This window comes from Pinus tabuliformis, chromosome 9, assembly GCF_031772625.1.
Source record: "Pinus tabuliformis cultivar Carrire ecotype Pingquan chromosome 9, CPIR1, whole genome shotgun sequence".
NCBI lineage: Eukaryota > Viridiplantae > Streptophyta > Pinopsida > Pinales > Pinaceae > Pinus > Pinus tabuliformis.
In genome coordinates this window covers 1,668,878,933-1,668,893,140 of record NC_142307.1, presented here as the reverse complement: position 1 = coordinate 1,668,893,140, position 14,208 = coordinate 1,668,878,933, and the positions used below count along the sequence as shown (strand labels likewise).

General features: G+C 38.1%; 1 pseudogene; it reads left to right on the top strand.

Annotated features, from left to right (window-relative positions):
* Positions 1 to 14,208, top strand: part of LOC149155289 (E3 ubiquitin-protein ligase PUB23 pseudogene) — a 62,095-nt pseudogene that overhangs the window by 16,473 nt on the left and 31,414 nt on the right.

The window sequence follows — 14,208 nt, the reverse complement described above, 5'->3', positions numbered from 1 at the left end:
AGTTAATCTTAGTTAACCATAGTTAACCACATTCAAGCATATGTTTGAAAAAATCAACCATATTTATTGTTAGTTAGAAAGAGTTAACCATGGTAATCCATAGACAACCTAGGAAACCATGGTCGACTATGGTCAAACTTGGTCATCCCATTTCTGATAGGTGTCTACTCAATCATGATGGTTATTACTACTCAAGCATGGAAACATGGCTGAAAAAGGTTAACCATTATTAATATCAGCATCATGTGTGGAATAATAAATGACATCACACATGTTATTTCACATGACGCCATGATTGTTGAACATGGTCAACCATTGTCAATATGAGCATGCTGCATCATGTGTAGAATAACAAATGACATCACACTGTTATGAAAAATAAATGTCATTGTTGCAATGTCACCAACAATAATCATCATTATAATGTCCCCAACAACATATAGTGTATGGATCATACTAGGGGTTGGCCATGGTTAATATCTACTAACATAGTATTAATTGTCAAATATGTTGAAACGTGGTCAATTTTTGTTAGTATGGTCAAACATGGTCACAAAATATCAATGTTACAGTGGTTAATTGTTTTCACAATGGCGAACCATTACAACATGGTTGACCATAGTGAACATAATCACATAGTCAACCATAGTCGACCACAGTCAACATATCTAGCATAGAAAACATGATGAACAATGATCAACCATTGCCATATTTGTCAAGCCTATTCAACCATATTCAACCATTCTTGAAACGAGTCAACAATTGTTAACAAGGGTTAGCATAGTCAACCATGACCATCATGATCATCCATGGTCAACCACATTATCAAGCATACGCTATATGCTTAACCATATTCGTTTATTGCTAAACATTTCCAGCCATGGTAATTCATGTTCACTCATAGTCAACCATACTTGACCATAGTTAACCATGTTCTCTCATACTCAACCATTCTTGTCCATAGTCAACCTTCCTCATATAACTATATCCATGGTCGAACAAGCTCACCATGATCAAACATGGACAAGAAGTCAACCATATTCTACCATGGTTAAACGTGCTCATCAATGGTTAATATGGTCGTTAATGGTCAATCATATTTAACCATAACCAAACATTGCTAATCCTTATCATGACAACAATAGTACGAGGGAAAGTGTTGGCTTGATTTGGGCTAACCCGGGTTCAATCTATACTACGCATCAACACAACCCTTGATCACTAGCACTTTTGGAAATGGCATGCAAGCATATTGCAGTCTCACCTGAAGTGACTATGGGACGATGGAGAACCATGTTTCTGCAGCCTTGAGGGACTAGGAGATGTGGTATTATTATGTTATCTTATCTTTAACATATATAAATCACTTTGCCACACTATATTAATCACTTAAACATGCCATATAAAATCATAAGCTGTCATTGTGCTGAAGTAAAGCTAAACTATAATAAATGCTACTCGACAATATATAATAAAAAAATATACACATAAAAAAATCAAATTAACGTGGTTCACCCTAGTGTAGGGCTATGTCCACAAGAATTGTTCCTTAATATAATGAATCTTTGAATAAAAACCAGTTCTTGGCCTGCACACTAAGTTTCAGGCTATCTACACAATCAGATGAAAGCTCTTCCCTAGGCCTCTATGCACTCAGCAGCAGAGCCTCTCCTTTTCTACCAAATTACATATCACAATAATTCACCCATAACACTGATATGGATCAAGACTAGTTGATATCTCTTCTTATAATCTTACCCAATATATACTATTGCATTGTAGGGTTATTTCAGAAAAATACCATGGACTCCTTAAAACAAGCAACTATGGCCTGAAAACCCTTTTATTCCCTACAAAATCGCGAACTTTTACGAAAAGGAGGGGCTTCTATCCACCCTTACGACACCGCACGATATAAATGTGCTACACTACATGCTCTATTGTGTGCTCCGTTGAGCGCTCCGTTGCACACTCTACCCCACAAAATGTAGAGTCTTTGCCAAAATCTAAGCCAAGTTGGGCTATGCCCAACAAGCCCCCAACAGTCACATATGACTTGTCCCGAGTCAATTAGTCAATTTTCCTCTTATCTTCATTGCAATGTTGTTGTAGGCATTGTTGAACTCCTAGATAATGTCTGTGACCTACTTCTCTTCGCTGCACACTTCCTTTAATAGTGCTTTTGTCACCGGTCCTGTAGCCTTCTGCATTACTGCTTCCTCTCTCTGTCGAAGATCTGGAACATTTTCATCCACTGCTTGGGACAGTTGGAGAGCCTCATCCTGTCGTGGCTGAGTTCTCTCTGTCAAATTCTACTCTTCCTTCCTCAGCTCCTCAGTCTTCTTCTGGAGGGAATTTCCCTCATTGAATTTTGCGAGCGTCTGTGAGATTTGTAATGTTCTCATAGTTGCTCGAATCTCCTCCAACTATAGCTACTTCTATTGAATGTCCTCTTGTAATTTTTGTGCATTTGGATTTTCTTGCAGCAAAGTCCAAATATGTAACCTCTCATCCAACAGCTTCCCACAATGTGCCATTGCTGCAGAGATCCCGGCCATTGACCCCTTCAGGTCGGCCTCTCTCTGCTCTCACACTTCCTTTGGTGTGGATGGTTTTAGCTGCATCTATAGCTCATTGATCTTCATCTCACATGTAAATTCCACAGTCGTGATCTTATCCTTGTATCCTTTTACTGCAAGGTCAAGCTTCACGACCTTGTCATCCACTAGTTCCTCTTCTCGGACATTAATGTCTGGAACCTCACGACATTTTTCTTTGACCACCTCCTTCAGCTTTTGTTGTTGTTGTACTGCCTGATCCCTTTCCTGGATCACCTCATCGAGCCTCTACTTCAGTGAATCTCGCTCTCCCTCTACTTGAATGTTTAACTACAAAGTGACTTTTTTGCACTGCTTCAGCTCATCTATGATCTCTAGATGCAGCTTGTCTAATCTCTGAAGTGGCACTGCGGTGATGTTCATGTTCACGTACCTCAACTCCTCAGTCTACTACTCAACTTCGATGGAGTCAAACTGCAGGGCTCCAGTAGGTATCGGTGTCATTCGCGCCCTAATTGTAGGCTTTACTAGTGTTTCCTCTCCAAGCTTCTCCTCTGCCTGCACTAGTTGCCTAACTATCTGTGCTAATGTCTTCATTTCTGCAATTCGGTCCGCAACACTTGTTAGAAGTGTGATGTATTGATCCTCTATCTTGTTCTGTGATTCTGTTGTTGCTTCATGAATTATGTCCCTAATCTGGTTTATGTCCACATCAGTAAGGACCGATGACATTATTTCCTTTGTCTTGTGTACATTTTGCTTATTTTTTCTTGTTGTGGTAGCTTCAGTGTGTCCCTTCCTCTTCTTTGCAATAGATGGGTTTGTCTTTGTATTTTCAATCTCTCTGTTTTGCTCATCACCTCGAGGAGGATCCTAGAGACCCTCTTCGTATTACTCCTCTTGTTCTGACTCTTTCACATCCTTAGCCTTCCCACTGTCTTCCCCAAACTGCATCGTTTCCTCCTCTGTCGTAGTATCCTCTGTATGTGTCTCCAACACATTGATCCACTTCACGAGCCATTGTTTTATCTGTGCTAGGATATTTTCCTTTGTCACTAAATATGGCAGGGGATACATGTATTCCTTGTGTCCCTACGATCTTGTATGTAAATATTGTGGAATTCAACCTTAAACTTCGCGACACAAATATACTGCTTGTATAGGTTCAGTGAAAGTGAGGGTGTTGGTTCACCAACATGTTTATATCTATCGCTAGATTCATGCAACCTATCCTCATAAATACATCACTCTGCATGTTTTAATGGAAACTTTCCTTTTTAACAGGTCATATTTTCCCGAAAAACTTCGACACATCCCATATTGTAGCGAAGAAACCCCTCTTACGTCGAGGCTCCTACAAACATCGACATAACCTAGAATGTAGCAAAGTAACTTCCTAAGTCAAATCTCTCTCTATAATGTAGTTTATAGTTCAATGCCCACTTTCAACTAAAGGTGGTACTAAGACATTTCTCCTTTCCTTAGAGTGAAGTTCTAGGGGTAGGGTTGTCGCTGTGCAACTTCACATCAGGCTTAAGGGGAATCTTCATGACTCCAAGATCTCCTATTATATCCTTCATCTCTGAAAACTTGGTGGGAAACAGTTCTTGATATTCATGAAGTAACTATGTAAATTTACTTACTGTCTCCTCATCCCAGTGGTCTCCTATTGTTGTAAACTTGGGTTCCTTCTTTGATCCTAAGCTTATCTTATTGGTCTTCAGTGGCTTTGTTATATCTAGTATCTCTAGCTTAGGTCCAGTTACTTTGCAATATCCTTCTGACTCTTCTATGTTGATGTTACGAGGATCTTCTTCTTCATATGAAGTAAGGTTATAACACTCCAGTGACTTTTCTATCTACACAACCCAATCAAGTCGCTGCCATATTAGTGGTGTTACATTCTCAAATATCCTCTTCCTGACTGTTTGGAGGGCCAAATCTATGTATGGGACATCGTCCTCAGAGTTGAATGTTAATATGCATCCATTAACCATGTCTTCCCAGTTCATAGTACCATGTAAAAGCTCCATTTCTACATACTAGTTCTTAGGGATTGTCTCTAATGTATGAATGAATCCATGTACCCATTCTTGATGTGGAATATCCTTCCATGCTATAGTGCATAGCTAGATATGCTTCCTAGGATTAGTTTCAGCATCATATTTTGTCTCCATATATGTATCTATCTTTTCAAACCTTATCCCTCTCAGTCTTTGACATTCCTACCAACCTCCTATATTCTTCTTGTGTGCATTCCACCATCTAGCAAGGGTAGCTTTCAAGGCTATATCCAATGCTTACAACCTTTGATTTTCTAGAACTTATTCTTCATAATTATTAAGAAAATAATTTACATCACCTAATCCATCATAAGAAGGTAGGCTACATACCTCAAATATCATACAAAAAATATATTTGGTAATTCTTTCACAATGCCTTATGAATACTTCATGTAGCCTATTCTACTAGTTCTCCAACTCTTCTTCTGAGTTTGAGGTACAAAATTGATCATGCTCTCAATTCAAATTTCCCTCTGCAGTAGGGTTAACACAATCTTGTTCTTTCATTATCATTTGATAAATATTGTCCATGTCAGCTGCGCATTATTCTTCTTTGATTGGCTCTCTATATCTTACTCCTTTTGATGGATCCAAGGGAACAATTACTCTCATATTTTTTCCTTCAAATATCATCCATCTCTCCTTCAAATTAAATATTTCCATATTGTCTAATGCCCAGTCAATTATGAGAAATGCAGGATAAGGATTACTGTCATCGACGATCTCTATTACTTCAAAATCAATAGTAGTGGGAGCTCCTTCAATATCCACTGTGACACCTGGTAGTCTTCCAAGAGGGAAGATATTTTGTTGATTTTTCACCCTTAGCTGAATAGGGGACCATTGTGGCTTCAGATTACCCATTAATTCGCATGTGTGCTTCGTCAAGACATTAGCATCAGTTCTCAAATCTAGAATAATTTGATCCATCTCATACTCTCATATCTGCACGCTAAGCCTCATCTCTCTAGCGGTTCTCTTCTATCCATGAAAATTATTGACTGCACACATATCACTTCACAGTGTCTCCTTGGATGCACATGAATCTATCAACTCCTGACGCCATTCTACAACCTTTTGATCTCTTAACAATTTCATACAAGTCTTAAGAAAATAATTTAAAATACCTACTTGATTTTTTGAATACCGGTATTGTGTTGGAGCTCGATTCTGTGTTAGGGCTTGGTTCTGTATCGAATTTGATGACACATCACAGTTACTTTTATGATCGGGCTTTGGTTGTGCAATAGAGGTAAAAGCTCTAAAATCCATAAAACTTCTCTTTGCTTCCATAAATACTTCTTTTTCTTTCTGAATATAAAAAAGAAGAAATTTCTCCACAGTCTTTCTACCCATGCAATCTCAGATTCTTTCTTTTCATCCACTTTATGACTACCAATCACAACTCCAATTCTAGTGACAATACTAATTCGAGCTTCGTCGGCCCTCCTTTTAGCAGTCATCATTTGGATATTCTTTGTCAATTGTTGATTCCTTTTTTATTGCATCTTTTCCATAAGCACAGGACATTCTTAAATTACATGGTCAAAGGTTTTACAGTACTTTTATGTCATTGTGGGGTTCTAGAAGTCTCTCCAAAAATGACCTGGTTGGCCGCAGTTATAGCAAATGATCTGTCCACGTCCTCGACCTGTTCCTTGGTAACCTCCTCGACCACAACGTTGACCATTTTTATAATGTTCATGCTCTTCTGCTTATATTTCATAAGTGTCAGCACCACTCTCCATCATTAGTTTGTAAGCATGACAATTATTCTCATCGTGTCCTACTGATTTAGAGAATTTACAATATAGATTCTTCAGAGTCTGTAGATATTTCTGTAACAAGTAATAGTATTTTGAATGATGTGGGCATGTAGTCTTACATATTTCGCACCATAGGTTGGATCCTGCATTCAAGGGCTTTGGTGCCCCACTAGTCATGTAAAACCTGAAGATAGGGAACTTTTCTTTAGAATGGTCATCCGATCTACACTTCATACACCATACTTTTTCTCTAACTTATTTTCTTTTATTTATGTCTTGTATCTATAGGTTTAGGTTCACTAGCTCATTCTGAATCTGTTGCATGCCTGAATTAGTATCTCCCATAGGCGAAGATTTCAATTTTATCACAATTTGTAGAGCTTTAGATTGAGTTTCTATCTTTTTTTGCATCAAAGGTAGTCTAATATGTGGTAGAAGAACAACTATAAACCATTCTTGATGTTACTGTGAAGCTATGTCAAAGCTTACCTGAGCCAATAACACCTTAAATCTATTATCAAACTCCCAACCAGACTCTGTAGGTTTCTGTTTGATCTCTTTCAACTCGGTGATGCACTGGAACTCAGACTTTGTCTTTTTACACTCTCTTATCAGTGTTGTTTTAATATTTTCAAATGTTTTGTTTTGATTATTTGAATACTTCATATACCATGTCAATGCTCTATCTCGAAGCTTCATAACGACTTGCACTTTCTTTATATTCTCTTCGTTGATCTGCTTCGTTGTCCATACAACTTCACATAAAAACCAAAATTGTTCTAGATCGTCCAATCCAATTTCTTTGAAAATGGGTCACTTAATATCGTCAACTACTTCTTCTTAGAGGGGGAGGGGGATGGGAGGTAGGAGGGTTAGGGGGAGGGCGAAAGCCAAAAACACCCTGGCTATTACTAGATGTTGGCTTTTGTGAAGTTTGAAACTAGAAGGGTGAGTACTACGAAGCTACATGGAGGTTATCAGGGTACCTTTCTTCTCTTTCACTTTTAGATCCACTCAAAAGAGGACTATAATCAGTCTTTATGAAGTTATTTTCCACGAGATATATTTTTTATATTTACTCTATATCTCTTTCCACTTTTTGTTACTCTGATCTCTTGCTCACAATTTTTCTCTCTTCTTCCAAACATAAGTAAACTAGCAATTTGATTGCATTCATAAAACTCCCTTTTCACACAAAATCATCTTAATCCAAAGTTCAAGAGATTTTAAATACTTACCTCATGTTCCTTTGAATAATTTTCATTCTGCTTCATTTTAGGACACGATCGAGTCTACAATGAACTTAGCAATGAACCCTCCTAATATGTTATTAATCCATAAATTGACAACCCTTCAAATCCTATTGCTAGTGCTCTTGAGTCATTGTATCAGTTCAGGAGTCAACACAGTAGGTTCTTCACCCTTAAAATAGTTCTTTCTTTTGGTCAACCTCGATATCCACTTGTACATCTCAACATGAAAAGAACCGAATAAAATTTCATATTGATCTGTAAAAGTTTACTTCTGTAACAAAGCTTTGGATGTCATACGAGGGTTTTTATACTCTTGATCCACAAATTTTCACTCTTTCAGGTCTATCTAGTCTTGAATCTCCTTCTTTGACAAGTACCACATCCACATATACCTCAACTGTATCCTAGTCTCAACAATGGAACCATTTTTTGGCTTGATTTAGGTTGACCCAGGTTCAATCTATATTGCGCATGAAAAAAGCCCTTTATCGCTGCCCCTTTCGACAACAACCTGCAAGAAAATCGCAGTCTCACCCAAAGTGATTGTGGGAGGATGAAAAACTAGGTTTTTGTAGCCTTGAGGGACTAGGAGATGTGGTATTATTATGTTATCTTATCCTTAGCAATTATAAATATGTTCTCCGCATTATAATAATCACTTAAACATGCCATAAAACACGGTAAACTATCACTGTGATGAAGAAAAATGCAATTGTAATAACTACTACTCTACCATAGATAATAAGTAAATATACACATAAAAATACCAAATTAACATGGCTCACCCCAGTGTAGGGCTACGTCAACAAGAACTCTTTCTTAATATAATGAATCATTGAATAAAAACTAGTTCTCAGCCTGTGTACTAAGCTACATGCTATTTGCACACTCAACTGCAGACTCGTCTTCATGCCCCTGCACACTCAGTTTCAAAGCCTTTCCTTTCCTACCAAATTACAGATCACAATAATTCACCCATAACACTGATCTGAATAAAAATTTATTGATATATCTTCTTATTATCTCACCCTATATAATATTACATTGTAGGGTTACGTCATCAAAATACCATGGAATCCTTAAAACAAGCAACTATGGCCCCAAATCCGTTTGATCCCTTACGAAATTGCACACTTTTACAAAAAGGAGGGGATTCAACCCACCCCAAAGCCCTTAGGACACCACATGGTATAAATGTGCTCCGCTGCATGCACCACTCTGCTGCACGCTCCACTCCATTGCACACTCCACTGCTTGATCCACCCCACAAAATGTGGAGTCTTTACCAAAATCTAGGCCAAGTTGGGTTGTGCCCAACAGAAAGACCATCTACCCCCTATGACAAACTGGGGTCCAAACATGGCTAAAAAAATACCCCCAATTCAAGAAGAAAATCAAGCTTAATAACCAACAAAGGATCCGACTCTCTCATTATAGTAGGTTGATCCAAGTAGATCCACTAGGTTACACTTATGGGTATATCTTAATTATATAGTGAAGGAAACTCTTTCTCGTTCAAGATAGGACAATAGGCACAAGAGGAAGGTTACAAGGAGTTACTTGGATACCAACATAAATGTGTTACTTATGAAACTAAAACATAAAGTCTCGCCAAAAACCTCTCTTTTATAAGACAAAATATAGTTCACATTAGTTAGCAAGAGAAATCATGAACATACAATTTTATGATTCAAGATTTAACTTAGGGATTGTGCATGAATAGTTCTAGAGTCACTTATAGGAACAACTTCAAATAAAAAATTCAAGATTTTCTCTTAGGATAATTATGGAACATATATTTTCGAATTTTCTCTAAGGAAAATTTACAAATAAATTAATTTTAAATTTAAATTTGACTTGAGAGGATAATCCTTGATTTATTTTCTAATTATAATGGATCAACTCTTGTCAAATAATTTGGAGTACCAATTTTGAGAGTAGATCGAAACCATTGTCTTAATATCCCTACCATGTGGATTTATAGCTTTGAATATTCTACCATTAGTAGAAAAAGGTGGATTAGAGAAGAAATCATGATTCCATTCCCAGAAGTGTGTCTTCCTCACTATATCACTAACCAAGATACAAAATCTATACTAATAAGGCTAGATACATCTTCCAACAATGATGGAGAAATTAACAAGGGGTCAAATATAGTTTAATTATGCAACTATAATTTCCTCCTTTATCATTAGAAAGATCTTGAAAATTTTGTGAGGGTCACAAGAGATATTGAGAATATGTAATTTAATATAATAGTCATGCCTATTCTGGGAAACTGCGTTTCTTTAATGGGATGATAATGTCCTTAAACTGTGTATTCTACATAGTCAATATAGTCAACCATAGTCGACCACAGTCAACATATCTAGCATAGAAAACATGATGAACAATGATCAACCATTGCCATTTTTGTCAAACCTATTCAACCATATTCAACCATTCTTGAAACAAGTCAACAATTGTTAACAAGGGTTAGCATAGTCAACCATGACCATCATGATCATCCATGGTCAACCACATTATCACGCATGTCTATATGCTTAACCATATTCGTTTATTGCTAAACATTTCCAACCATGGTAATTCATGTTCACTCATAGTCAACCATACTTGACCATAGTTAACCATGTTCTCTCATACTCAACCATACTTGTCCATAATCAACCTTCCTCATATAACTATATCCATGGTCGAACAAGCTCACCATGATCAAACATGACAAGAAGTCAACCATGGTCTACCATGGTTAAACGTGCTCAGCAATGGTTAACATGGTTGTTAATGGTCAATCATATTTAACCATAACCAAACATTGCTAATCCTTATCACGACAACAATAGTACGGGGGAAAGTGTTGGCTTGATTTGGGCTAACCCGGGTTCAATCTATACTACGCATAAAAAAAACCCTTGATCACTAGCACTTTCGGAATTGGCATGCAAGCATATCATAGTCTCACCCGAAGTGACTATGGGACAATGGAGAACCATGTTTCCACAGCCTTGAGGGACTAGGAGATGTGGTATTATTATGTTATCTTATCCTTAACATATATAAATCACTTTGCCACACTATATTAATCACTTAAACATGCCATATAAAATCATAAGCTATCATTGTGTTGAAGTAAAGCTAAACTATAATAAATGCTACTCGACAATATATAATAAGAAAATATACACATAAAAAATCAAATTAATGTGGTTCACCCTAGTGTAGGGCTATGTCCACAAGAATTGTTGCTTAATATAATGAATCTTTGAATAAAAACCAATTCTTGGCCTGCACACTAAGTTTCAGGCTATCTACACAATCAGATGAAAGCTCTTCCCTAGGCCTCTATGCACTCAGTAGCAGAGCCTCTCCTTTTCTACCAAATTACATGTCACAATAATTCACCCATAACACTGATATGGATCAAGACTAGTTGATATCTCTTCTCATAATCTTACCCAATATATACTATTACATTGTAGGGTTATTTCAGAAAAATACCATGGACTCCTTAAAACAAGCAACTATGGCCTGAAAATCCTTTTATTCCTTACAAAATCGCGCACTTTTAAGAAAAGGAGGGGCTTCTATCCACCCTTACGACACCGCACGATATAAATGTGCTCCATTGCATGCTCTATTGTGTGCTCCGTTGAGCGCTCCATTGCACACTCTGCCCCACAAAATGTAGATTCTTTGCCAAAATCTAAGCCAAGTTGGGTTATGCCCAACAAGCCCCCAACACTCACATATGACTCGTCCCAAGTCAATTAGTCGATTTTCCTCTTATCTTCATTGCAATGTTGTTGTAGGCATTGTTGAACTCCTAGAGAATGTATGTGACCTACTTCTCTTCACTGCACACTTCCTTTAATAGTGCTTTTTTCACCGGTCCTGTAGCCTTCTGCATCACTGCTTCCTCTCTCTGTCGAAGATCTGGAACATTTTCATCCACTGCTTGGGACAGTTGGAGAGCCTCATCCTGTCGTGGTTGAGTTCTTTCTGTCAAATTCTAGTCTTCCTTCCTCAGCTCCTCAGTCTTCTTCTGGAGGGAATTTCCCTCATTGACTTTTGCGAGCTTCTGTGAGATTTGTAACATTCTCATAGGTGCTCGAATCTCCTCCAACTATAGCTACTTCTACTGAATGTCCTCTCGTAATTTTTGTGCATTTTTATTTTCCTGCAGCAAAGTCCAAATATATAACCTCTCATCCAATAGCTTCCCACAATGTCCCATTGCTGCGGAGATGCCGGCCATTGACCCCTTCAGGTCAGCCTCTCTCTATTCTCACACTTCCTTTGGTGTGGATGGTTGTAGCTGCATCTGTAGCTCATTGATCTTCATATCATATGTAAATTCCACATTCGTGATCTTATCCTTGTATCCTTTTACTACAAGGTCGAGCTTCACGACCTTGTCGTCCACTAGTTCCTCTTCTCGGACATTAATATCTGGAACCTCATGACATGTTTCTTTGACCACCTCCTTCAGCTTTTGTTGTTGTTGTACTTCCTGATCCCTTTCCTGGATCCCCTCATCGAGCTTCTACTTCAGCGAATCTCGCTCTCCCTCTACTTGAATGTTTAACTACAAAGTGATTTTTTTGCACTGCTTCAGCTCATCTATGATCTCTAGATACAGCTTGTCTAATCTCTGAAGTGGCACTGCGGTGATGTTCATGTTCACGTACCTCCACTCTTCAATCTACTACTCAACTTCGATGGAGTCAAACTGCAGGGCTCCAGTAGGTATCAATGTTATCCACGCCCTAATTGTAGGCTTTACTAGTGTTTCCTCTCCAAGCTTCTCCTCTACCTGCAATAGCTGTCTAACTATCTGTGCTAATGTCTTCATTTTTGCAATGTGGTTCGCAACACTTGTTAGAAGTGTGACGTAGTGATCCTCTAGCTTGTTCCGTGATTCTGTTGTTGCTTCATGAATTATGTCCCCAATCTTGTCTATGTCCCCATCAGTAAGGACCGATGACGTTATTTCGTTTGTCTTGTGTACATTTTGCTTATTTTTTCTTATTGTGGTAGCTTCAGCGTGTCACTTCCTCTTCTCTGCAATAGATGGGTTTGTCTTTGTATTTTCAATCTCTTTGTTTTTCTCATCACCTCGAGGAGGATCCTAGAGACCCTCTTCGTATTAATCCTCTTGTTCTGACTCTTTCTCATCCTTAGCCTTCCCACTCTCTTCCCCAAACTGCATCATGTCCTCCTCTGTCGTAGTATCCTCTGTATGTGTCTCCAACACATTGATCCACTTCAGGGCCACTGTTTTATCTGTGCTAGGATATTTTCCTTTGTCACTAAATATGGTAGGGGATACATGTATTCCTTGTGTCCCTACGATCTTGTATGTAAATATTGTGGAAGTCAACCTTAAAATTCGTGACACAAATATACTGCTTGTATAGGTTCAGTGAAAGTGAGGGTGTTGGTTCACCAACATGTTTATATCTATCGCTAGATTCATGCAACCTATCCTCATAAATGCATCACTCTGCATGTTTTAATGGAAACTTTCCTTTTTAACAGGTCATATTTTCCCGAAAAACTTCGACGCATCCCATATTGTAGCAAAGAAACCCCTCTTACGTCAAGGCTCCTACAAACTTCGACATAACCTAGAATGTAGCAAAGTAACTTCCTAAGTCAAATCTCTCTCTGTAATGTAGTTTATAGTCCAATGCCCACTTTCAACTAAAGGTGGAACTAAGACTTTTCTCCTTTCCATAGAGTAAAGTTCTAGGGGTAGGGTTGTCGTTGTGCAACTTCACATCAGGCTTAAGGGGAATCTTCATGACTCCAAGATCTCCTATTATATCCTTCATCTCTGAAAACTTGGTGGGAAACAGTTCTTGATATTCATGAAGTAACTATGTAAATTTACTTACTGTCTCCTCATCCCAATGGTCTCCTATTGTTGTAAACTTGGGTTCCTTCTTTGATCCTTAGCTTACCTTATTGGTCTTCAGTGGCTTTGTTATATCTAGTATCTCTAGCTTAGGTCTAGTTACTTTGCAATATCCTTCTGACTCTTCTATGTTGATGTTACGAGGATCTTCTTCTTCATATGAAGTAAGGTTATAACACTCCAGTGACTTTTCTATCTACGCAACCCAATCAGGTCGCTGCCATGTCAGTGGCGTTACATTCTCAAATATCCTCTTCCTGACTGTTTGGAGGGCCAAATCTATGTATGGGACATCGTCCTCAAAGTTGAATGTTAATATGCATTCATTAACCATGTCTTCTGAGTTCATAGTACCATGTAAAAGCTCCATTTCTACATACTAGTTCTTAGGGATTGTATCTAATGTATGAATGAATCCATGTACCCATTCTTGATGTGGAATCTCCTTCCATGCTATAGTGCATAGCTAGATATGCTTCCTAGGATTAGTTTCACCATCATATTTTATCTCCATATATGTATCTATCTTTCCAAACCTTATCCCTCTTAGTATTTGACATTCCTACCAACCTCCTATATTCTTCTTGTGTGCATTCCACCATCTAGCAAGGGTAGCTTTCAAGGCTATATCCAATGCCTACAACGTTTGAT